Source organism: Equus quagga, chromosome 9 (genome assembly GCF_021613505.1).
Source record: "Equus quagga isolate Etosha38 chromosome 9, UCLA_HA_Equagga_1.0, whole genome shotgun sequence".
In the NCBI taxonomy this organism is placed as follows: Eukaryota; Metazoa; Chordata; class Mammalia; order Perissodactyla; family Equidae; genus Equus; species Equus quagga.
In genome coordinates, this window is record NC_060275.1 from 36,325,407 (window position 1) to 36,352,406 (window position 27,000).

Genomic DNA, 27,000 nt, shown 5'->3' on the forward strand with positions numbered 1-27,000 from the left:
ATGGGGGAAAGGGAGCGGAACAGGAAGGGGAGATGGCAAATGGCCTAAGCAAAGCTTTGTTCCCTGGCCCAGACCTCTCATTTCCTCTGTCTCTGGGAGGTGACCAGCGGGGGTGAGGGGAGGTTGTTGCTGTTGTCTTCCTTTCTGCACAGACACCTGTAATCACCAGCTCCATCAAACCCCGGACCCTGCGTGGAGGCTGCTGCCACAGTGAGGACCTCAGCTCCAGATCCGAGTTGCCTAGCAACTTGGAGTCCTGAAAAGAAAGCAAGAAAGCAAGGAAGCAGAGGAGCCCAACAGGAAAGGGCAGAGGGAAGTGGGCCTGGCAGAGGAGGGAGATAATCAGGAGCAATCAGCCTTATGCACAGGCTCAAAATGCAGGGCAGCCTCTCAAGACCTTAGGACCTCTCTGCCCCAGCCTGCTGCTGTCCTCTCACCCCCTGTTAGGTGCCTGACATTCCACCACTGCAGATGTTTCCTTTCAAACTACTTAACTCCCTCGAGATGCAAATCATCTGCACTGAGCTGTCCCACTTCAGTGTGGGAGGAATTTACCAGACCTTCTTGCGGAAGAAAAAAGGGAAAATGTGGAAATGCAGTCTAATCCCATTCTAATCCGTCCTGTGCTTTCCACTATATTTTATATCAGTTCAGTCCATTCCATTCTCCATCCAAAGTCTGTCCATGGGTGCAGGGCAAAGATGTCAGGTTTGGGTGTTTGACAGCCATTTGTGTGACACTCAGTGAGCTGCTTACCTCGTGGAGGCTCAATCCTATCGAAAATAATCCCTAGTCATGAAGTTGTCATCGAAGTTAAGCAAACTACCGTATTTGAGAAGACCTGCACAATATTTGGCATGTAGACAGCACACAGTATATGCTAGTTTCCCTTCCCGAATATTGAAGTGATAATGTCGTAGTCACTGGGACCCCTGGGGTCTATATAGTCCTCCTACTTTGGTGCAAAGTAATCAGACTCTAATTTTGGAGGTGAAATTTTGCTCCAAGGCTGGAGAAATCCCTGGAACCCAGCTGTGACTTCAAGGCTGGGAGACTTCACTCCTCGCTCTTGGGGAATGCATCGGCCAGTGGGCAAGGCAGAACCCCAAGAAGCACGAGTGTCAGAGGACACTAGTCAATGGCACATTTTCTGCTCCTGAATTAGTCAAGTGTTCCATGGCCCTTAATTTTCCAGCACTGCTGGAGCTACTCTTGCATCAGGCTGCCTTTGATGGGTGGCTTCGGTTCACCTGCGGTGGTGCTTATGGCTCAGTCCGCCTCTCATCATGGCAGTGAGAGTCAGAGTTGGGACTAAATTTGTCTGGAATTGAGTTTGCCATCTTTTGGTTGGTGTTGGACCTCTGGACAAAAAGAGGACTTCATTTCGGATCCTTGGGCAGGGTTTAAGATCAAGATTTGACCGGCAAATGGGATTATTTTGTAAACTGGCAATCTTGTATTTATCCATCCATCCATCTATCCTGTACTTACTAAGTTGGGCTCAATTCTGTACTAAATATAAGGAATATATAAGGAAGAAGAAAATGGCCTGCTGGAGTTTTCTGCCCCAAAAAAAGATCACTAGAAAATAGCACATCATTCAAATCCAGATACAACTGTTCATCTTTTCAGGGCAGGAGTAGTTCAGCGAAGGAGCTAGAGATAGTACAGTCAGCGCAGAGGATTCCTGGAGCAGAGGGAACTTTTTGAATTTCCATCCTCCCATCAAACTACCAGAGCAAATTACAAAGGTAATTTGGCCTTTTCCAAATTCCACATTCCTAGACCCAACGGAATCCTTAAAAACAGTATACCTAAGGATGGAGAGAAAGCGACAGGCAAGCAAGGATCCCAAAGCTTGAAGGATATTGAAACTGATGGAGAATTGACAGGAGAGGAAAGAAAAGAGGACAAGTATGCCCCTGGTGTCACTTCTACAGCTACTTGTTGGGTGTCTGATTAACAATTTTACATCAGCTCAGCCCTGAGTCTTCATTCACTCACTGCTCTCAAATGAAAGCATCTCTGTCTTCCATATTCCCCAGGCTTGCGTGGTTTTGAGTGTGCATGTGTGAATGTGCACGCATGTGTGCCTGTTGACCGAAGACATCTGTGTGCTTGCTGAGGGAATGAAGGGGCACCTACAGCGCATGCAGGCAGAGTCTGAATTGCGTGTGTGTATAAAACTATGTGAATTCATGATGGAAAACGCTCTGATATTAAAAAACTGACATTAAATATTAAACTGATATTAAAGAGCTGGTTCGAAAGCCAGAAGTCCCTGGAACCTTTGGAAATGCCTGACGATTTTGCTCCTTGTGGGGCCTCTGTCCAGCTTTATTCCTGAGGCAAGCATGTGCAGCAGAGATGGTCTGAGATGAGAGCTCCTTTTCTCTGAACTCCCAGAGTCGTCCCGGTGATTATCAGAGCATCCCCACCGTGGCTGTGGTCATATTTCATATTTATCTCAGGCAGGCTGGTCTCCTCTACAGTGGGTGACCCACTTTCAGGGCAAGACATAAGACTTGAGCATCAGAAGTTTGGTCTCTGCCTGACTTCTCGTGCCTTGGGAAAGGTGCTGGCAGGGAAGGGACCCCTGCAGGCTACCCCTCTCTGCTCTTCTCTTCTGTCCTAGTCAGGAGGTTTCTCATTACCCCCAGGGTTTGGCTTTTCATTCCCACTCCTGGCCTTTGTCTGTGCTGTGCCTTCCACCAGAAACACTCTCTCCTCTCCTACTCTGCCTCCTCAAACTCTCTGCATCCTGCTGGGGTGCCTCCCCACCCCGCAACTGACCTTCCCTGATCCCCTGCCCGATACTGCACACTCTCCGCTGTCTCCCCCTCCGAGTGTCTGTGCGAACCACTTCATAGGAATTACATTCTGCCTTCTAATTGTTTCTATCTGGATTTTGTCTCTCCAACTGAGGCAGGAGATTACTACAGATTGCTTCCCTCTTTGACATCTCCTTCTCCGCTACAGTCCTTGGCTTAAGCCCGGGCCCCTAATAAAACCTGCCTCCATTGAATTAACTGTAGCAGCCCTGCTGGATGACTCGCAATTGAATGGCTGACAATTTATAGGAGCTGAGGACTTCAGTGTTTACACAAAGTCACTTCCTGTGAATCATACAATTGGAGCCTCACAATACCCCTTTGAGGAAACCAGGAATGGGCTTGTTATCCCCATGTTGCAGATGAGGAAGGTGAGGTTCAGAGAGATTGGTGATTTACCCTAAAGTCACGTAGGTGGGCTAGGGAACCCAGCCAGCCAGTCCTGACCCCACAGATCCTACGCTTTTCTCACTGTGCACATGTCAGGGCGTTTTCTTGATGCCACTCACGTCCCCATCTCAACGGTTTATTCTCACTGAGTGCCTTCTGGGTGCTGTCCCTCCAGCGGCCTTCTAACTGCCTTGATACCCACAACCCCATCCACAGTGCTTAATCTTTGGTCGTATTTCTACTTCAGCCCCATTGGATAGAGATTTAGAAATTTGATAACTGTTGTTAGAGGTCAATAGATTGATAAGGAATTAAAATATGAACATTTAAAAGGAGATTTGAGTTAGAACAGTAACAATCCCTTAATCCACTCTCCTCCCCCTGTCCAAATGGCAGAGTTTTAGGAGAGAGAGATCACTGAGGCTTGTTCCATCCAATATGGTGGCCACCAGCCACCTGGAGCTAATGAGCGCTTCCAAAATGGCTGATCCCAACTGAGATATGCTTTAACTGTAAATAAGTATGGGATTTCAAAGACTTAGTCTGAAGAAAAGGATGTAAAATATTTCATTAATAATTTTTCATAATGATTGCATGTTGAAATTAGAATATTTTAGATATATTGAATTAAGTAAAAATGTGTTAATAAAATTAACTTTACTTGTTTCTTTTTTTAACGTGGCTACTAATAAATTTTACATTACATATGCAGCTTGCATTTGTGACTCCCATTATATTTCTATGGGGCAGCACTGATGTGGACAATAGGGCTTTTCCAGTACTTTTCAAACAACTCCATGCAGGTAGCCATGTGTTCAAATGGTGCTTGAAGTCTCATTATTTGCAGCAATAAGAATTCAGGATAGAGTCTTTCTAGAAAATGGTGCTTATTTCCTCCCAAAAGGTGTCCCTAGCAGTCAGCTTCTCTGGCTTCCCAGAGTTGATGTTCAGCCCCAGCACAGGAACACTCAGCGTCCCCAGTTGGGCAAGCCCAGAGTCAATTCCCTGGCAGGCTCACCACCTGGGCTGTGGGTCTCTGTAATGCCTGTCTTCCTGCACATCCCAAGAGAGGACCCCTAGTTAAAGTCATGCCTTAAAATTTTCAAAGATACCATAGAGTACTGAGAGGCTATGCTCTCTATGAAAGCTCAAATCTTCTACAGGGTGGCTGGCTTTGACCGAGGTGAAGATACTAAATCAGACTAGTTTAGAGCCAATTAGGTTGGGTCAACAAATAGTAACTGACCACCTGTTGGTAGAATTTGTCCTCCTGTGTGCTACATGGACTGTGTACATAGAAGCGGTTAATATAGTCCTGCCCTCATTGAGTATATAATAAAAAAGATCACTCATCGATAAGCAAAACCAAATAATCACAGATAAAAAACCTCAAGACAACAGTAGATAGTTTTTTATCTTAGCATGTAGAAGTCTTCCAGTTAATTCCCACACTTGACACAGCCTCTGTGGCATGGTGGGAAGGGGAACCGACCACCACCTGAAGCTCAGAGCCAGCTCTGTCACTACTGAACTGTGAGACCCTTGGTAGAGCAGCCTCCTGTCCACCTGGGCCTCAGTTTCCTCTATCCTCCTATTTTAAGGGTGAGGCATGGACTAGTCGATCTCTTAGAGTACTTGCAATGCTGGCCTCCAAGAACTCTGCGATCTCCCCTTCAGCATCCACAAAGGCCCACAGCTGCTGCCTCAACCTTTTGGTAACACGGAGCTCCCTGCTTACAAATATCTCTTGTTGTTTCAGAGTTCTTCCTCTTAGAAGCTGGATTTTGCTCTCTCGAACTTCCACCTGCAAATTGACACCAAATGGATGAGCAGATATAAGTTGCTCTGGGTTTCAGAGGAGGCCAGAGCTTGTCAAGTTGGAGGAGTAAACAGCTAGTCCAGGGAAGGGAGGAGATTTCAGTAGAGCTCCCAATAATGGGTAATATTGGACATGCAGAAAATAAGAGGGTGGAACAGAATAAACCAATACAAAAAAATATCCATAAAGAATGAAAGGAGGGGTTAATCTCTGGCCTGAAATAGAGACCTGGAGAGAGAAAGAGAAAGAGTTCAGAAAGGGGAAATCACACGGTTCTTCAATCACCCTTTTTAGTCTTCAGAAGATCAGTTCTAAGTGAGATCATATTTATAACCATAATATGAAATATCTAACATTTATTGAGTACTTACTATGTGCTAGACCCTTTATATTATTTCATAAAAACCTCATAATCACCCTCTTGAAGTCGGAACCATAGGGTTCCTGTTTTACAGATAAATAAATAAGAAACATGGAGGGTTATTTACATAATTGTCTTGTTGTGGCTCCAAAATTCTATTGTCCTATATGATGCATAAAAAATATCCTCCGTTCTGTTGGCACTGAAAGGCACCTGGAGACTCAGTGCAGTAGACGAGGATGAAATGTCCTCAGTAGATCTTCACCCTAGAAATTACTCCTCCTTCACCCAATGCCTTGGAGCGCATGCTGGTGGGCATAGGGTGCATTCAGAGGGATAGGACCACTGAGCTGAAATCAATGGTCAAGTCGTGGACAAAATAGGCAAGATCGCCTAGCAAAGCGTTCACAGTCTATCCTCCATGGGGTGGCTCCCATTCATGTCTGCTCTCATGTCCACGTCGCCTCTTGATAGGGTGGGGAAAGTCTCTAGAACTATAGCTTGTCTCCAAATATTCCCCATACACCAAAGGAGGCTATCCCCAGAGGACACTGCTGGTCTCGTCTCCAGCAAGAAGCTTTGGACAAAGAAAAAAAAAGAAACACACAAACAGCCATTTTCCAGTAGAGCAAAATCTCAGGGCCTTTTAAAACATGAATCCACAAAGCTAAGGAAGTCTGTAGATCCCAGGCTGCCCCTCACTCTGAGGTGGGGGTAGGGGGCACATAACGATGTCATTTCATATGATTAAAAAAATATTGCATAAATAGGGCCAAGGAAAATAGAATAAAATATAAACTAAAAATAAATGGTTGAGTCAACTCATCTTTAATGCTTTTCCGTGTAACATCTATTTTGTATAATGGAATACGACTTTCATACTCCGACTGCAAATTTAACCTTGGCCACAAGTTATGATGTACATTACAATACACTTTTATTATGTTACACAGTATTGTGGTGGTTTTTTTTAATCTATTGCTAAGCCCCTAACAGTATGTCTGCGTCAGTGAAGCCCATCTGTCACAACCACAGTGGAGACATTATTATGTAAATAGTTCTAGGGCCTCCTTTTGGGGGAATTTAATATACTGTCCTAATATCCCAGCTGGAAAAAAAAATGTTTATGAAAAAAAACCTTTTTTTTTTTTTTTGGTTTGTTTATTTCATCTGTGGAGAGAGGCAGGTTGAGTTGCTGAGGGTTTTTTTTAATAGTTCAAATCTCTTTTCTTCTCTCACTCACAATGTCTTTAAAAGCTAATGATATGGCTCCTAATAAAATAAAATAAAATACATGAGAGACTTCTTTTAAACACACCAGCTGAAGTGTAGAGCATTAATATCTCGCAGCCTAGTGCATTAGCCATCTTTTCTATATTACAGTCATATTTCAATAAACTAAGTTTTCTTAGCAGGTGCCATCTTGGATTATTTCTTTATTAGACTGAGTTATAAAATATGCAGAATGGTAGGCTGAATTTTTTGTTATTTATTGCGGGTTTTAAACGTTCACCAAAATCCGTCCGACTAAATCTTCCTCCTTGGAGGTGGGGAGGCAACACCTGGAAGGGACCTGCAGGCACTTCGGCTTGCAGGGCTGCCAACCCAGTGGCTGAGGGGACGAGGGTAGGACGGAACAGAGTGTGGCTGCAAACAGAATTTGCCAGCTCCCCAAACTTCTCATTGCATCTTAATTAACCGAGTCAGGATTTGAGGGCAGCACAAAGGAAGGGGCTAATCACTGGAGGGAGCTGGGCCACAGGGACCGCCCAGCCCCACATCAACCACGTTCTTGCTTTTACTCACTCAGGCATCAAAGGTTTGCTGAGCACCAGCCAAACAGTGAGTGCTATTCGAGTAGCAAGAGAAGCAAACTACATACTCCAAGACCGCCAGGGGCACCCAGTCTAGACAGGGAGAGGTGACACCAGGTAGAGAACAACGTAGGGGTTATCTCAGTCCATTTGGGCTGCTATAACAAATTACTATAGACTGGGTGGCTTATAAGCAACAGAAATTTATTGCCCAGAGTCTGGAGCCTGGAAGTCCAAGTTCAAGACACTGGCTGATTTGATGTCTGGTGAGAGGTTGCTTCCTGATTCACAGCTGTGTCCTCATAAGGTGAAAGGTGCATAGGAGTTCTCTAGGGCTCTTTTATAAGGGCACTAATCCCACTCATGAGGGCTCCACTCTCATGACCTACTCACCTCCCAAAGGCCCCACTCCAAATGTCGTCACATTGGGGATGAGGATCCATCGTACGAATTTTGGGAGGACACGATCATTCCATCTATAACAGGGGTAAGATAGTCACATGACTGTGCATCTTGATTGTGGTTCTGACTAAGGGCTACAGGAGCTGGACAGGAGCCCTGTGGTGCAAGGACTGAATAATCAAGGGAAGCTTCCCAGAGTGGCGGGAGCTTAGCTGGGCCTGGAGGGAGAAGTAGGATTTCGCTGGTTGGAGGGGAGGGGAGATGTCACCAGAGCAGCTTCCCAGCAGAAGACTCTCTTAAAAGATTCAAGAGTCAGGAAGCCAAGCTCAGCCCAGGAACAGCACAATAGTGGTTGGTGGAGAAAGCGCATTCTAAGGGCAGCATGATCCTGGTCCCTCACGTGTTCCTTTCTGCCTTGCTATGTCTCACATCTAAGGGGAAAAGTGGCTACAAGTAAAATCTAGAAAAAGCCACCTGACCAAAAATGCTGCCAGGCATCACAGCACAGGCTTATACTTGTGACGGTACCAAAAGCATGTCAGAGAGAGGAGTAGGGTGGCATCTTCTAACATATTGACTCCACACATCTTCCATCTCCTGTGTCACCTGGCTTGTGGAGGAGGTGGCCACAGCAGCAGTGGTGCCCAGTGGCAGACTGCAGTCATGTGTGGGACAGGACGGGTAAAATGGGACCTGGGGCTCCAAGCAGAGGAAGCTGCAGTGCCCAGAGGAAGCATGGTACTCAACAGTAGTGACAGCAGTGCCCAGTGAGTGGAGTCAGTAACTGGACTTATAGGAAAAGACGTGTGAAATGCTATCTAGGAAGCTAAGAATCTTGGTAGGAAGACATTTGTGAATGTCAGCAGGTGGCTATAGTGAATATGACCCCATTTATCTACCAGCACCGTGTCCTAGGGCGATCAGCCACATACATGAGGGTAAAGGAAGGAACACTGGCAAGTTCACTGGTGTCGAGGACAGGGATGCTGGACTGATAGCAGGCCTGTCTGTGGCAGCTTAAGGCCATGTTGGTGACAGGCCATTCCTCTGCACTCTGCTCTCCTCAGTGAGGATCCAGCTAAGCACTTCCAGGAGAGGGACCCTCCCCACCCCCAGACAAAGCAAGTTCAGGTCAGAGCCAGGCAAATGGGAGCCCGGGAGAAGTCCCTGTGGCTTAGCTACACTAGTCACTCAGTTTCTCCAACAGCATGGACCATGGCAGCCCCATCTGGGCCAGCCAGGAGCTCCCGGTCCCAAGAGAAGAAGGAGTCCACAGGGAGAATGAACTTACTTGGTTCTTCCTGTGCACACTGCAGTGACTCAAGATGGTGGGTGGAGAGGAAAGGAGGTGAGAAGGAAGAATCGGGGAACTTCCAGCAGGGCAGGGTCTGGATCTGGCTTTGAAAAGTGACAAGAATTGTACTTGAAGGTAACAAGGGGGTTTGCTGAGAGCAGGGCACAGGTGGTGTCTGGGTGTCCCCCATGTCTCATGCCCCCAAGGCAGTCAGGATCCAAACATGCCAAGTCCCTCTTAAAATCCAGGGCTAAAAATCCCTGCTCTGGCATTTTCTGGGGTATGATCTTAGGCTATTGTCATAATCTTTCTGAGCCCCCGTGTGCTCCCCTGTGAAGGAATATAATACTGGTGACCTAGTAAGGTGGTTGTGAGGAGTAGATGAATTATCAAATGGCACCCAGTAAGTGTCCAACAAATAGAAATCCCCTTTTTGCTTTGTGGGTCCACTTTAGGGTTTGGGATTTACATCCCATGAACTCATATAAAGTATCTGTGGCATCTAATTACGTATAACCTGCGCTGCCCCCTGGGGGTAGAAAATCCCACAGTTGCTCCGCTCTCCAGAGATCAACTGCTAGAGCGTCTCAGTGTTCAGACATTCCCTTCCAGTGACTCCCCACAAGTCCCACTGCTCATCTGAGGACACATATAAACTCCCTGGGTCCATGGAGAGCTTTGAGAAGACCAAAACTAGAAAGAGACTAAAAACAGGCCATTTCAAGGGGCGATATGAACTAAACCTGCTGCCATATACACACAGAGGCCTGAAATCCCAGGAGGAGATGTTCCTCAATTGAGTTTAGAGCCTCATAAACGTGTAAGGCTACAGGGAGAGCCACATCCTAACTCTACCCAGTCACTGCCCACCTGAGAGGATCTTGGCAGGGTGGGTGAGTGTAGGAAGCCAGAGGGAAGGAGGGTTCCCCCAAGGGCAGGAGGGTTCCACAAAGGCTGGTTGGGGCTCCAATGATGACTTCTCTAGCAGTCTGCCTGTGGTCAGCCCTGGAAGGTAAATTAGGAGGCCCCTCTAGGGTCAGACCAACAACAGGAACTGAGGTTTGGGCATCATCCCCACCCCCCAGATTTCCCCTCCTAGCCAAGCAGGGGGCTGAGCGGGTCTCCTGAGATCACCTCCCACCCCACAGAAGTGAGGCCATGCGAGGTAGCCCAGACTAGCTCAGCTGCCCAGGATTCTTATCCTTGAGAATATCTTCCTCAGGTACCTCAGGAATTAGGGAAAAGAAGGAGGCAGAGGAGGAAAAGGAAGGACCAGGACAACAGCCATCTGGGGAAAGACCAGGGTAACCTTTACAAGTGAGATTTCCAAGGGAAGAGCTAAACAAGAACCTCTTTTCATCCAATTAACAGTTAGAATCTTCCAGGTCTAGTGGCAGCTTTGCAGAGATTAATTATCTGTCAGCTGAGAGATAGAGTAGGGCAGATGCCCAAGAGTGACACCCGAGGATGGGGGACCCTGGATGAGACTAAAAGGACACCACAGAAGTGAAGGATGCCTAGAGGACAAGCTTTTCCTCCTTATCAGGGCTGAAGGTTGGCCCTGACACCTGAAACCGTCTGGCACCCCCCAGGAAGAGCACCACAGCAAGGACCCCTCTGGTCAGAGCCCACCACAGGCCTGAGATGCTGAGAAAGACGAAAGCCATTGAGGAGAAAATAACAGCTTTCAACTTTCACCTGAACTCTCTCTGTCCAAACTCAGGAACCAGGTAGCAAAGAATGCTAAAATACAATTGTATGAAATATCTTCTTTCTCCAAATCATCAGAAAGGACTTCAGCTCCTTGTTTTACACGTGATGGAACTGACACTCAGGAAGACTCACAGCTTGCCAAGACCATACAGGGACTCCGTCCCCGAGACCCTGGCTCCCATTTCCATGTTCTTTCTATAAACTCATTTATTCAAGAGGAGGTCAGGGCAGCATTGGTGCAGCCAGTCGGCTTCTCTTGTGCCTGGAATCATGACGTCGGAGAGTAAACACTTCTTCCCCTGGCTGACCCCAGAGTTGCCCCAACTGCTCACCCGTTGCCCATGTCCAGAGCTGATTTAGCTGTTTGGGCACGAGTGGGCAGGCACGAGAATGTGCAGGAAGAAGTCCAGGGAAGTGGTAGCTCCATTTGGAAACACCCCCACCAGGATACAGATGTTCCAGCAGCCGGCGAGGCAGCAGGCCTGGCAGGAAGCTGCTCCAGCTCTGACCCCAAATCCATGCCTCTGGCCCACCCCCTTCTCGCCCTTTCACTCTGCTCCTCTCCCTGCCTCCCCCACTCCCTTCCCCTCTTCCTGCTCTTCCACCTCTTTCTCTCCTCTTTGCTGCATTTCTCACCTCCTCTGTCTCTTACACCTTGTCCCTTTCCCTCCCTGGCATTTGTCCTCTCTCTCTCTCAATCTCTCTCTCTCCCTCCATGTCTGGACATTCTGGTGCTGAGTAGCTCATCTGGGAAGAATAGCCGACCTGGCAGTATCTAGGTCTTTTTCTTCTTCCCAAAACCAGGGAGTACAGACAGAAGCAAAATGTGCCCAAGAGGACAGGAGGAATCTCACCTAAGGCTACACTCCATTTTCATATTCCCTCCATTTGACAGATGGATAGAAAAAGAGAGGGAGCTAATCAGCCCACTGAGCAGTTGGAACGCATGAGGCACAGACATGAAATGATTTGCTTTTTCCCCAATCCCTATTTTCAGACAGGCCCTGTCAAATCCCTTTTCCCATCCTTGATGATAACCCAGGGATATCTCATTGCTAACTAATCACTTCCAACCATTAAAAAGCACCAATAAGCTGAGCCTTATTCAAAACTCCATCATATATCCAATATGGCATCATCTCTTCCCTTCCCCCAACTGGCCAGGCTCTGGCCCAAAGGACGAGGAGATGAGAAGGGGAGCTTGGTCTATTCTCAGGACGTCTCCTACTCCCCTCTTTACCCTTGATGTGTTGGGGCAAAAAGGATAGAAAAGATGGAAAGTAACAAGTGTCTTTTAAGGATATGGTGCTATGGTGGTCCTTCTTCGACTTGACTGGCATTGCTGCCTGCTGGCTTCTAAACCTCAGCTCTCTTGCTTTCTCATGGTGGTCATGTTGGAACTTTTGGAAACCACTCACAGGGTCTACCCCTGCACAGTGCCCTCAGGTGGGAGGTTTAGCTTCCTCTCCACCTGTTTGACCCTCTCATAACCCTCGCTACCTCTGCTACTGCACTCTTCTCCCCAGGAATCCAATCCCTCGGTGGATTGACCGGAAGTAGGAGGTGCTATAGAGGAGAGGCATGCACACTGGAGGTACAACTCAACTTTTACTTTTCAGAATAATCTTTGGCTGGGAGATCCAGGGTTTTGTGTTCTGCTCCCTCACAAGCTAGCTTGGTGTCAATTGACCTTTGATGTTAGCAGAGCTGAATTCAAATTCTAATTCATAACTTTCTCACTGAGTGACTTTGGCCAGTTATCAGTCTCTTTTGCACCCCAGTTGCTTCATATGCAAAATGCAGATAATAATATCTTCCATCCAGTCCTGTTTAAATATGACCACGCAAAACAGGACTGGCATAAAAATCTATGTTCAGTAAGTGCTAGGCATATTATCTTATCTCTTGAAGCCTCAATTTCCCTCATATTTAAAATTGAGAGGAGTGTCATGAGCTCCCAAGTTCCTTTTCAGCTTTCAGGTCTCCGGAAAGTGGACACATTTATCTCCACCAATGAAGTATTAGCTATGTCTATGCTGGCAAGGACACAAATCTCCTTCCAAGCCTGCCAAAGTGAGTGTGTTGAATGGAGAGGCTGGGGCCTCAGCTATCAACAACCCTAGCCCTTTGTGGAACAGTCAGCATCACTCAGGACTTGGGCTACACGGCCAAGCCAGACCCTTCATCAAGCCTAAGAAAGAATGAGGATGGGCAATCCAGCATTGTCCATGCCCAGTGCTAGACACAGGTTACCCAGAACACACTCTACTCAAAGGGGTCAGAACTGCCATCTGGGTATCTGAGAAATAACATGGTATTTTTGTTTCAAAAGTCATAAACCACACACCAACCACACAAGCCATCTCTAGGAGGTGGATCAAAAATTGCAATATCATTCTCCTACTATATTTTGGGGAACTGAAGAACAAAAAGGAACGTGTTTTGCCCAAGGTCACACGGTATCTAGAATTAAAACTCTCTTTATCCTATAATTAGTCTAATGGCCATATTGTCCCTAAAGCAGCTTTCTCCCTCTCCAGGGCCATCCCTTAGGCTCTACTAGGAGCAGGGAGAGGAGATCTGAGACCTTGGGGATACCTTTTATTTTGTTCTCTTTCCAAGCTGGTCATACTCTGGGAGCCACTGAGACTCCATGAGGGAAGAGCAGAGCTTTGCAGGTTTGGAATGACTCCAATCCAGAGCATTCTCTGCTCTCCCTGGGTTCCCAGTGAAGAGAAAACCCAACAATGCTGGGATAGCAAAAAGAACTCAATAATTTATTGGGATTTCCTGAAAACCCATAGAGAACTTGAATGTGCAAAGGAACGTGTCAACAGCTTTTTTGTTGAGTTCAATGTAAATGAATTAGAAACAGATGGATTAAGTTTCCCTTCAAATACATGTGTGCTGGAGAGTTACAGCTGAGAAAATGCTTAGACCTGTGCATTTCCAGGTACTGGTCAACCCCAAACTGAGTGGGATGTTTTGCTGAGTCCCAAATACTGCTTCTCCTCCTGTCCCTAAAAATAACTGAGCTGTCCAGCTGCTGGATGGATATTTTCTCTTTTGGTTTTGTTTTATTTGGTTTTCTCACAAAGCGCCAGGGTGATAAATGACTTGAAAACTTGATAGAATGTTCTAGAGGAATCAGGCATCCGGAAAGTAAAAAAAATCTGCCAGTATGTTCACATCATTCCCATCACTGGGCATCCTGCCCCTTGAACATTACCTGTCATTACTTACCCATCCATCAATGTCAACCGCAAGATCTACTTCCTTTGGGAAATCTTTTGGGATTATTTTGGTCCTTGTGGATATAGAAATCAATCATTGCAACAATATTTTGAGCACCTAGTATGTGCCCACAATACTCTGAGCATTTAGTGAATATCTGAGATAAGGCCCCTGCCTACAGTGAGTTTTTTATCTAATTAGGAAGCTCCTACAAATTCGTGAAGCAATTAAGAGATAATAACAGGTGGTACAGGTAGGTCAAAATGAGTGATAAAAAGCATTAAGTGATCTTAGGAATTCAGAGAATGGAAAAGGAACTGTGTATATTAAAGAGGTCGGAAATGATGATAACAACCAACATTCATTAACTGCTATGTTTGGGGGACTATCACAAATGTTTTCTCTTTGGATCTTCACAAAAGCCCTTTAACACAGAGACGGATTGGTTTTACAGATGAGACACAGGGACTCAGGAAGATTAAATGTCTTGTTCAAGGTCACACCACTAGTAAGTGGTGAATCAGGATTAGAGCCAAGACCCATGGCTTCTGGTCCCAGCACCTTTGCCTTATATCATACCACTTCTTGCAAAGGTATGTTAAAGTCAGATAGGTGAGTCTCCCTGGTGTAACTACAGCCTAATCCTGGAATCTCCTTATAACTGGAATCTCCTCAACATTTCTGAATATGTCCGAAATTGACTTGCACACTCCTACTCTCCCATTTTGCTAATAAATTGCACTCACGTGGGATTTTCTCTTCTCCTCTCCCATTTTTAAAGATTCAGCATAAATTTGTACCTTGGATTTCCCCACCCTAAAATGTTTCCCTTCTTTGGAACAAATAGAACTTACTGGTTGTATCTCTCACTTGTCAACTAACTATGCACTGGACTATACATCACCTCCACTGTTATCTGGGACTTTTATTTAAAAAATCTTAGATTATTGTGTAGCACACCAATGTTTCATCTTCTGCAGAGATTAGCTACTCTCTGAGGAGAGATTTTATGCCTGATACATGCTCCCAACTGTTTTGAGAGTGCTTCTATGCTACGCTGAGTAAACATGTGTTGATAAGAGTAAAAATCTCCAGCTTATGATGATGATTCCTGCATCTGCAGCCCCAGCTCCCATTTTGCTGTAAGACTCTCCACTTACATGTTCCATGCTTCTCAAGCTCCTTGTGTTGAAAATGCTACCATCTTCCCCTAAAACTAGCTTTGCTTCCAGAGGTTTCTCTTGCTACCAGAGGCAATGTAATTCTCCCAATCAGACACCAAAGGTAATCATCAGTTTTGATCCTGACCCCTGAGGTCCTGTTGATTGTTCATTTGAAGTTTCTTATATATAAAAGGGGCCCTATCATGTGCTGGACAATCTGGCAGAGATAAAGAACAGATTCCCAGGAGAGCTCCCTGTCAAATGAAAGGACAAAATACACAGGGAAGCAATTAGACAACAATCCAGACCCTGTGTCATCAGTTCACATTGCAAGAGCCATGGGGCTGATGAGTTTTGGTTGAAGTAAACCACAAATGCTTCTTGGAAATGGATTCAAGGAAGCCTTCAGGGCAAGGATTGAGTTGGGAGGAAGAGAAGGGAAAGGCTCTGTGTCCTGCCCTGTGGGGAAGAAGGAGAAGATAAATGCATGATCCCTGTTCCTAGGCATCAGAAGTGGTCCAAAGGAAAGGCAGGACAAGACAGGTAGAGGGAAATGTTGAGATCCAAAAGGGGATAAATCATGTCCTATGGGACCGGCTCAGGGAGCTGAGAGAAAGAATCCCAGAACCAAATTCAGTACCTAGACCTCCTCTCCCTTCTCTTCCAGCACAGAGCCAGGTGTAGTCTCCTCATGGCAGGATTCTGGGGTTGTTCCTTCCTGAGCATGGTGCATGCCTTCAGCAACCACACTGTTAGAAAGAAACAGTACTCGGCTGGGGTGCCCCCAAACAGGAACCTCAGGAGAGGCTCACAGAGGCTGGAAGGATGCAGGCAGCTAAGGCCATTGGGTTTCAGCTTTAGTAACTAGGTCGTCTTCATGCCGCAAGGTGATTTTTCAAAGGGGCAAGGAGGAAGTCAGCCAGCATTCAAAGTTCCCCAGCTGGGGGAGGCAGTGGGGACTGTCCTCAGAATCCCCCCTTCCCTCTCCTTCCTTGCTATGGCAGCCATGAGAATGTTCCTCCTGGACTTACAGGGAACATAAATGACTAAGGGCTCCAACTCCTAATATTCTAAATCCACGGACTTTGTCTCAAGGACTCCCTACGGCTTTGTAGAACCTTCCTTAAACTAATCTAGGATGGTTCCACCCAATCTTCTCCCATCGCCTTCATGAAGTCAGACTTGGATTGTGGTGTGATGACCTTTTTGTGATTGTGGTAAAAACACATAACATGAAATCTACCTTCTTAATAAATCCTTAAGAGTACAGTAGAGAATTATTCGCTATAAACACAATGTTGTACAGAAGCTCTCTAGATCTTTCTCAACTTGCACAATTGAAACTTTATACCCATTGAAGAACTCCTCACCTCCCTCTTGCCCCAGCTCTAGGCAATGACCATTCTACTCTCTGTTTCTGTGGACCTGACTACGTTAGCTACCTCATATCAGTGCAATCATGAGGTATTTGTCCTTCTGTGAGTGGCTTATTTAATTTAGCATAATATCCTCAAGATTCATCCCTGTTGTCACATATGACAGAATTTCCTTCTTTGTTTTAAGGTTCAATTACATTCCACTGTATGTATCTACTGCATTTTCTTTATTCATCCATCAGTGGACATTTCAGTTGTTTCCACGTGTTGGCTATTGTGAATAATGCTGCAATGAACGTGAGAGTGCAAAATATCTCTTCAAGATCCTGATTTTAATCCCTCTGTATGAATACCCAGGGATGAGATTGATGGATCATATCATTAGAGGAACCTACATACAGTTTTCCATAATGTCTGCACCATTTTATATTCCCACCAACAGTGCACAAGTGTTCCAATTTTTCCAAATCCTCGCCAACGCTTATTTATTTATTTATTTTTATAATGGCCATCCTAACAGGTGTGTGGTGATAGCTTATGTGGTTTTGATTTGCATTTCCCTGGTGATTAGTGATGTTGAGCATCTTTTGATATACCTGATGATCATTTGTATGTCTTTTTTAGAGAAATGTCTATTCAAGTCCTTTGTCCATACTGTCAACTAACCTTCAACAAGACTGCCAAGGATATACAATGGGGAAAGGGGAGTTTCTTCAACAAATGGTGCTGTAAAAAATGGTATCCACTTGCAAAAGAATGAAACTGGACCCTTATCTTACACAATACACAAAAATCAATTCAAAATGGATTAGAGACTTAAACATAAGACCTGAAACTGCAAATCTCTTAGAAGAAAACATTGCAGGAAAGCTTCATGACATTGGTCTTGGCAATGATTCCTCAGATATGACACCAAAAGCACAGGCAACAAAAGCAAAAATAGACAAATGGGACTACATCGAACCAAAAAGCTTCTGCACAGCAAAGGAAACCATCAATAGAGGGGAAAGGTAACCCACAGAATGGGAGAAAATATTTGCAAATCATTTATCTGATAAGGGATTAATATCCAAAATATATAGGGAATCCTTACAACTCAATAGCAAAAGGACAAGCGACTATTCTTAACCTTCCCTGGTTCCCTCCCTTTTTCCTGTCACAGAGGCATTTCTCTACTTCAACTTTCCTTGTGCTCAGTGATCAGGCAGAGAAGATAGTGTCAAGGAATGCATTCTCACAGAGGTGCCAGACACTGACTATGTCTCCAACATCTCCCTCCCAGGGGCTGCTGCCTTCAGGAGAGTCTGGAGAGAAAAATTATAAACCAAAGTAATAAATCCCTGAGGGGGTGCAGGTGTGGGTGGAGATTTCAGGTCCTCTGACAGGTGGGTGAATAATGTACTTGCCTTCATTCCAAGGGTCAGAGAAACCTCCTCGGCATTCTCAACATTCACCAGATCTGTCTACATCTACAGATGGGTAGGGAATATTCCTTGACCCAAGAAGAATTCAGAGCATCAATATCACCATGACCAAGGAGCATTTTAAAATCTCAGCCAGAGTTTATTCATTGCTTTCAGAGCTCCAAACCCCAAACAGTGTGCCTCCTCCCACCCCCACAATTGCAGAGACTAATGGAATGTGCAAAGTACTACGGACAAGCCCTGAGGTGACTAACAATTCCAGTCAGTTCTTTTTCTCTTAACACATGCCATCCAGAGTACTTTTCTTTAGAGAATAAAATAGTAAAAAGAAAAGAAATCTTAAGAAGAGAGATTTATTTTGTTTTTACATAAAATAGCTCTAGTACTCGTAGACCTGGACGACATGAAGAAAAAGAAGGAAGAGGAGAAGGAGGAGGAGGAAGATAAAAAGAAGGAGATAGAAGACAAGTGTTGTCTGTTTCTCAGCTCTGCCCCATCTCTTTTGTATTAAAAATTATACTACACGTACAGAAAGGCACCTAAAATATAAATATCCACTTTAATAAATAATTTCAAAATGAGCACTGCGTAACCACCATCCAGGTCAAGATAAAACCATTTCCAGCATCCAAGAGGCCCTTCAACCACCTCTTTCTCTCCAGCCAGAGGTAACCACCATCATGATCTTTACGGTAATCACTTGTTTGCTTTTCTTTATAATCTGATCACATAATGTGCATTCCCAAACATTATAGTTTAATTTCACCTGTTTAGAGCCTCGTATAAAAGGAATCAGACATGTATTCTTTTGTGTTTGAATTCATTTACTTAACATAAGGCTTGTGAAGTTCGTCCATGTTTTGCATGTAGCAGTAGCTCATTCATTTTCATTGCTGGATGGTATGCCACTATAGGAATATATGAAATCTTATTTATCCATTCTACTGATGATGGCATTTCGGTTGTTTCCAGCATTAGACTATTGTGAATTATCTCTTGGCATATGTGTGCATGAATTTCAGCTGACTGTATACTTAACAATGAAATTGTTAGGTCATAGGATGTGGGTATCTTCAGCCTTTGGGAAGCACAAATTGCTTTCCAACACGGTTGTGTCAATTTAAATTCTCACCAGTAGTGTGTAAGAGCGCATGTTGCTCCACGTGCTTACAAAAACTTGTTATCAACAAGTTTTAAAAATTGGCCATTCTGTAGTTATGTAGTGTTATCTCACTGTGGTTTTGGTTTGCATTTTCCCTATTATTATTGCTTCTTAATGAAGGTGGACACATTGTCGTGTGAACACATGATCTTTTTGTGGAATCCTTATTCAAGTCTTGCCCATTTTCCTATTGGGTTTTTTGTTGTTGTTGTTGTTGATCTTTAAGAGTTCTTTAATTATTCTAAAAATAGCCTTTGTTGGTTTTATGCCTTAAAAACATATTTTCTCAGTCTTGGGGTTGTATTTTCACTCTCTCGATGGTTTCTTTTGATGACTAGAAGTTCTAAATTTGAATACAGATAAAGTATCAGTCTTTTCTATATAATTAGTGTTGTTTCCTATTTAAAAATCATTCCCTCTTCTGAGATTACGAAGATATTCTCTATCTTGTCTCCCAGAAGATTTATTTTTTGCCTTTTACATGTATATACACAATCCATCCGTAATTGACTTTTTTTAATGGTGTTAGGTAGGGGTCAAGAATCTTCCTCTCTTTTTTTTAAACATATGGCGATCTATTTTGTTCCACAAGCATTTATTAAAAAGACCATTCTTTGCCCACTGCAACAGAGCGTTAACATTCCTTATAAATCAAGCGTCCATATGTACCTGTGTGTGTTTTTAGGCAATTTATTCCGTCTCATTGGTCTGTTAGCCTATTATTGCAACAATACTACACCATCTTAATTACTGCAGCTTCAAAAGAAATCTTAACATTCAATAGGAGAAAGGCTCTCATTCTTCTTCAAGAGTCTCTCGGCTCTTCTCAGCGTGATTTACATCTTGCACATCTCTTTTTAGATTTATTCTTAGGATTTCATTTCACATTTTTGATGTTACTATAAATGGTATATTTATGTTTTAAATTTTAATTTCCTAATCATTTGTGGCTGATATTTCAAAATCAATTGGTTTGTGCTTAGTGATCTGTTTATGGAAACCTTGGTAAAGTCGCTTGTAAATTCTAATAATTTATCTGTTGATTTGTTTAGATTTTCTTACATATATAATAATATAATCTGTGATCAAATACTGACAATTTTATTTCTTGCTTTCCAATTCAAAAACGTTTATTTTTCTACTTATCTTGCTTCATTGGCCAGGGCACACAATCTAATGTTTAGAAATAATGATAGTGGGCAGCTTGGTCTTGGTCCTGATCTCAAAAGAAACTCTATCAACATTTATACATAAAGTATTATTTTTTTGGTTTGTCTTGTTTTTTCATATAATTAACAATTGTCATTATTTTTTTAAATATTTTATTGAGGTATTATTGACATAAAAAAAGTATACACCCATGAAACCATCACCACAATCACAATGCCATAAACATATCCATCACCTCGAAAAGTTTCTGTCTGCCCTCTTAATTTATTCTAATTATTATTTTTTGGTGATAAGAATGTTTAACAGGAGATTTACCCTCTCAGCAAATTATTAAGTATACAATACAGAACTGTTAACTATAAGCTTATGCTGTACAGATCTTTACAACACATAACTGAAACTGTGTACCTTTTGACTAACATCTTCCCATTTCCTCCTCCCCTCAGCCCCTGGCAACCACCGCTCTGCTCTCTGCTTCTATGAGTTTGACTATTTTATATTCCTCATATAATGGTATCATGTGGTATTTGTCTTCTGTAACTGGTTTATTTCAATTTGATTGAAACATGGGCAAAGGGAATATTTCTCGAAAAATGTCATACAAATGGCCAATAGGTATACGAAAAGATACTCAACCAACCATCACTAATCATCAGAGAAACGCAGATCAAAACTGCATAAGATATCACCTCACACCTATTAAGAAGGCTATTGTTTTAAAAAAAAAAAAAGATAAGTGTTGGTGAGGATGTGGAGAAATTGGAACCCTTGTGCACTGTTGGTGGGAATGTAAAATGATACAGTCACTATGGAAAATAGCATGAAAGTTCCTCAAAAAATTAAAAATGGAACTACAATATGATCCATCAGTCATCCTTCTGGGTATATATCCAAAGGAATTAAAATCAAGAGCTCGAAGAGATATCTTCACTCCCATGTTCATTGCGGCATTATTGACAATGGCCAAGACATAGAAGCAACCTAAATGTCCATTGATGGATGGATGGATAAAGAAAATAGATATAGATATATAAATACACACACATACACAATGAAATATTATTCAGTCATAAAAAAGAAGGAAATCCTTCCATTTGCAAAAACAAATACCTAGAAGACATTATGCTAAGTGTAATAAGGTATTATTTAAGGTAGAGATTTTGTAGATATCCTCCATCAGAAAGCTTATCCTTTATCACAAGGAAGTTTATTTCTATTCGCAGTTTGCTAAAGTTTTATTTCTATCGTGAATTTTATCAAACATTTTTTCTGGAACTACTGAAATAACCACATATTTTTTCTGCTTCAGTCTGCTAATATGGTGATATACATTAATTGATTTTCAAATATCAAAGCAAATTTGTATTCACAGAACAAACCCATCTCAGAAGTGATTATATTTTCCCATATATTACTGGATTTGGTTTGCTAACATCTTGTTTAGGATTTTAGTCTAAATGTTCAGGAGAGGCATTGACCTGTAATTTTCCTTTCTTTTTTCACAAGTTTCAGTTGAGTGTATGCTAGCCCCATAAACAAGGTAGAAAATATTCCCTTTTTTGTCCCTCTATAGAAGATTTTGGTTAAAACTGGCATTATTTCTTCCTTAAAAGGTTTGGGAAAATTTTCTGATGAAACCTTTTGTTTCTGAAATTTTCCTTTATTAGTTATAGGACAACAGATTTTTCTGTTACTTCTTGTATTACATTTAGTAGCTAGGGTTTCTCTAGAAATTGTCTATTTCAAATAAATTTTCAAGTTTATCACAGAGTTGTTTATAATGTGCTCTGTTTTTTCTTTTTTGTGTTTTCCAGATCCATAATGATATTTCCTTTTTTATTATTTGTGGTCTTTCTCTCTTTTCATGACTAGTCCTATCAGGAGTTTATCAATTATTTTATTCTTTTCAAAGACATTTTCAGTTTCATTGATCCATCATTTTTTATGTAGTTCTTACTTTTACTTTTCTGTTTTATCTTTATTTCATTATTTTTATGTTTATTTTGAAGTTATATTTCTAACTTTTAAAATAGATGCTTATATTATTAATTTTCAGCCTTTATAATATATAATTTACGGGCAAAAATTTTCCCTCTAAATACTTCTTTGGCCACATTCCACAAGTCCTGATGTATTTTATGTTTATTATAATCCAATTGCAAATAATTTCTGTTTTACTTTCTGAATTCTTTCACACACAAGTTATTTAAAAGTACATTTATTATTTTTTTCTTTTTTATGAGGAGATTGGCCCTGAGCTAACATCTACTGTCAATCTTACTCTGTTTTTTTTTTTCTCTCTAAAGCCCAGTACATAGTTGTATAACCTAGCTATACGTCATTCTAGTTCTTCTATGCGGGATGCCGCCACACCATGGCTTGAGGAGTGGTGTGTAGCTCAGTGCACAGGATCCAAACTGGCAAACCCTGGGCCACCAAAGCAAAGCATGTGAACTTAACCACTCAGCCATGGGACCGACTTCTAAAAGAACATTTCTTTTTTTTTCTGCTTTATCTCCCCAAAACCCCCCTGTACACAGCTGTATATCTTAGTTGCATGCCCTTCTAGTTGTGGGCTGTGAGTACATTTCTTAATGTCCAAAAAAGTGAGTATTTTTCTAGTTATCATTTACTTATGTTTAGATCATTTGTGTTGCAATCAGAGAACATACTCTATATTATGAAAATTTGAGACTTGCTTTATGGACCAGGATGTGGTCAAATTTTACCAGTGTTGCTGGTGTGCTTGAAAAAAGAGTACATTCTGCAGTTGCCAGGTGTAGTGTGCCTATATACACTTGTAGGTCAAATTTGTTCCTCATTTTTTAAAAACCTTTTGTACCCCTACTCATTTTTTTCCCTGTTTGTTCTTTCAGTTAGTGAGAGAGGTAGGCTAAATTGTATATTGTAGCTGTAGATTTATTTTTCCTTTTAGGTTTGTCAACTTTATATATTTTAAGGTTATATTTTTTGTTGTCATTTCTTCCTAGTAAACTAAACCTTTAATCATTCAGAAATCCTCTCTATCTCTAGTAGTGTTTTTGCTTTAAGCCTACTTTTTCTGATTTTAATATAGTATAACTTTTTCTATCCTTTTAACTTTTTGTTATCCTCATGTTTTTTGTGTATCTCAAAAACCAAATATAATTGAAATCTTTTTAACCTTTCTGACAATCGTTGTTTCTTCATTGGAGTCCATTTACATTTAATGTGATTATTGATACATATGTGTGTAAACTTACCACTTTATTATTTGTTTATGCTTTGTCTCTCTTATTCTATCTTGCTTTTTCTCTCCTTTCTTTCTCTTTATAGTTTGATTTTTTCCTTTTCTTTTTTTAGAGGATGGTATTGTATTAGCTTGTTAGTTATTTATTTTCTATTCTCTCAGTGGTTAAACTAGAAACTATGATTTGCATCTTTAACTTATCAAAGTCTAATGTTAATTGGAAACTTTACCCTTTTCCTAAGCAGGAAAAATACTTTAGAGCACTAGTAATTTATTTACCCGTCTCCTAATTTATATGACACGTTTTCATTTATTTTAGTTCCATATTAATTTTAAACCCCACAAGGCAATATTATCATTGTTTTATACAATCAATAATCATTTAGATTTAGTTACATGTTTACTCTGTTTTTTACTCTTCATTTCTTCTTGCATCCTCATTCTTCCATCTACGCTCATTTTTCTTCCATCTGAAAAATGCCCTTAGCTCTTAATTTAGTATAAGATTGCTGGTGACAAATTCCCTTTTGTTTGAACAGTCATTTTACCTTCATTCCTGAAAAATATTTTCTCAGGGGATAAAATTCTAAATTGGCAGTTATTTTCTTTCAGCACATTAAAAATATAATTCTAATGACTTTTGGCTTTCTTTCTTCCTTTCTTGTTTTTCCTATTGTAAAGTTACCCATCAGTCTAATTGTTGCATACTGAAGATAATCTATCTTTCATCCATGACTGCTTTTGAAAGTTTCTTTTGTCTTTGGTTTTCTGCAATTTTAAAATCATAGGCTATGTCATTTTAATTTTTTTGCTTGCAGTTTATAACATTTTTCAATCTGATAACATCTTTTAACACTGTTGGAAATTTCTCAGATATTATTTGTTCAAATATTTTTTCTGCTCCATTCTCTTGCTTCTGTTTCTGGGACTTCAATTAAACACGTGGTAGAACATATCACTGCTTCCTCTATGTCTCTGCCTTTTCTGTTGGTTTTTTGTTGTTGTTGTTTCCCCTCACCTTTTATATGACTAAGCTTCTTCCTGGATATTTTCTTATAACTTATATTCCAGTTAACTAATTCTCTCTTCAGTTATGTCTAATCTTTGAGTAAACTATTCCATAAATTTCTTGATTTAGAGTATTATTTTTTAAATTTCTACAATTTCTATATAGCTAATTTTTTAAATCTATTATATCAATTTTATAGTTTCTTATTCTCTGCTGAAATTTCCATCTTGTTTTAATTGCTTGAAAATAGTAAATATAACTTTTTTAAAGTCTGTGCCTGGTATTTTCAATATGTGGATACTCTGTAAGTCCTTCTTTGGACAACTTCTTATTCATATTGGTTTTGTCTCCTTATGTGTCTGGTTACCCTTGACTGTATGCCAGACCATGTATTTGGAAACTATTTATAGAAACAATTTGAAAATTGAATGTCATTATCTTTCTCCAGAGGTGATTTTCACTTGATTTTGCCATACACCTGAGAACAATAATAATCTTAGGTTACCTTTCAGTTTCAGGTATTTCTGGGCCATCTAGCAACTCAAGCTAGACTGGGGTCTTGAGAGGATTCTCTTACTTCTGGTTCACCTGTATCCCTAGGTTACAGCCTTTCAAAGTCCCAACCCAAAGTGAGGGTGATTTACCAGTGCATACATCTCTGAATTGTCTTCTCCTGAGAAATTCTTCACTACTTTGTCAGTTCTCCAACGCCCTCAGACTGCTCCTTTTTATTGTTGTTGTTCATCTTTTCTGGTCCTCAGCAGAAAGCTTTGTCCAAATTAACTAATCCACCAATTCTGGCATGATTCCATCTCTGACACCTAGGAATCCTACATTGCCTTCTACCTCCAGAGAGACATCTACCCACATCCAACCCTTCTCTGGAGTCATGTTACTAGCAAATGGAATGAAAGAGTTGTAGACTGTTACCCAGAGGACTCGGCTTCCAGTCACTTCTGCCCCAGTCTGGCCTGGGCTTCATGTCTCAGTACTAGTAACTGGGCTACTGTCTTATTCCTGTGACCAAATAATACCCACCTTGATTCTGGTGAACTCATTCATGTGTTTGTCTTTGCACCTAAAGAAATGTCCTATTTTCTATACCCTCCAAGAGTAGAGCTCCATCTTTCTTCTTTTCAGGAGCTTCCTCACCATGACCTGCAGCAGTTCTAAGGGCATAAGGCCAGAACCCTGCCAATGTTTCTGGGATGCCATCTGTTGGCCAGATCCTTGGTTGCTGATACGTGATCCCTCCTGCCCTTTCTAGACTTTCCTGAGCCTAACTATTTGCCAGGGCATCATCTGGCTGCTCCCCAGCACTCACCATAAGAGTCTCTTCTGCAAAGCTGGGCTTCTACCCTTGCCCTTAGGTGTGCCCATCTAGGACTGTCCTTCTACATAGCTGGGCTCCAGCTCCAGCCTGGCCTGTCCAGGCCACAAAATCGCATCATAGCTTCCCTCAGGGAACCCAATTCCACCAGGAGGCAACCTGGCCACAACATGAGGTGAAGGACCTGAGCCGCAATGAGAAAGACTGTATGGCATTCATTTATTCATTCACTCATTCATTCACTTACTTTCTTCTTCATGACCTAGAATCCCAGAGTGAGGGAAGTGGGGTAGGCACCTTTGTAAGAAAGTAAAACATAATATTAAACATCTAATTACTGCTAAGTTAACTACTCAAAAGCTATTGGCTTTTTTCATCAAGTTACCTTTTCAACACTTACTCTATAGTGGTAATACTAGATCTAAGAGACCAATTTGTCCAGGACTTGGCTAAAAACTATAAAACCTTATTCCTAGGATAATATCTATTTGAAATAAACACAGTATTCATTTTTATGTAAAGACCGTTCCGTGGAAGTTTTGCACTGAACGAACATTTATTTAGGCAGGCTCTGAGCTGGGGATACAGAGAAAAGGGACTAGAGGCATTGTCCTTGAGGTGTCCCCAGTCTGATGCATTGTGCTAAGGGCCATGATGGAGGGTGGCATGCACAGAGAGGCCTTGAGCCTCTACAGAACAAGACTTCAGAGAGGGCTTCCTGAGCACTGAGACTGGATCTATGCTTAGTAGTCACTAGTCAGCTGGATCCCTCCCCTAATCCTCCACCTCCACCTACCCCTGCTCTGGCTTCCCTTCTGACATTGCTTGCTAACTTTACAAATACATTTTTCAAAGTGCAAAAGCAAAATTCAGCTCTGCGGGTCTGAGTGATTGCTTACTCTAAATTAGTGGAGTTTGAGTTAATGAGGTTTAAGAGGGCCATTTTTCTCCTTATAGTCAAGTGAGTCCATGCTTTGCCCATGAGGCCCCTGGAATAAGACCTTATTTTGTTTCCTCAGTCCCTTATCCCACCTGCTCAGTTTCCTCACTCAAAGATTTAATTATTTCCTACTGGACAAGCTGACCCAAAGTTCTCCAAAGTACCCATCAGGAGGGCTGGCGGGCCATACCCTGTACTACCTCTGCTATGTTTCTGTTTATTTACTAAGCAGTGTAAGCATTTAATAATCTCTAACCATATACCTGGTCCTCAGGTATTGTAGGAGATTTTTTTTTTTTTTGAGGAAGATTAGCCTTGAGCTAACATCTACCGCCAATC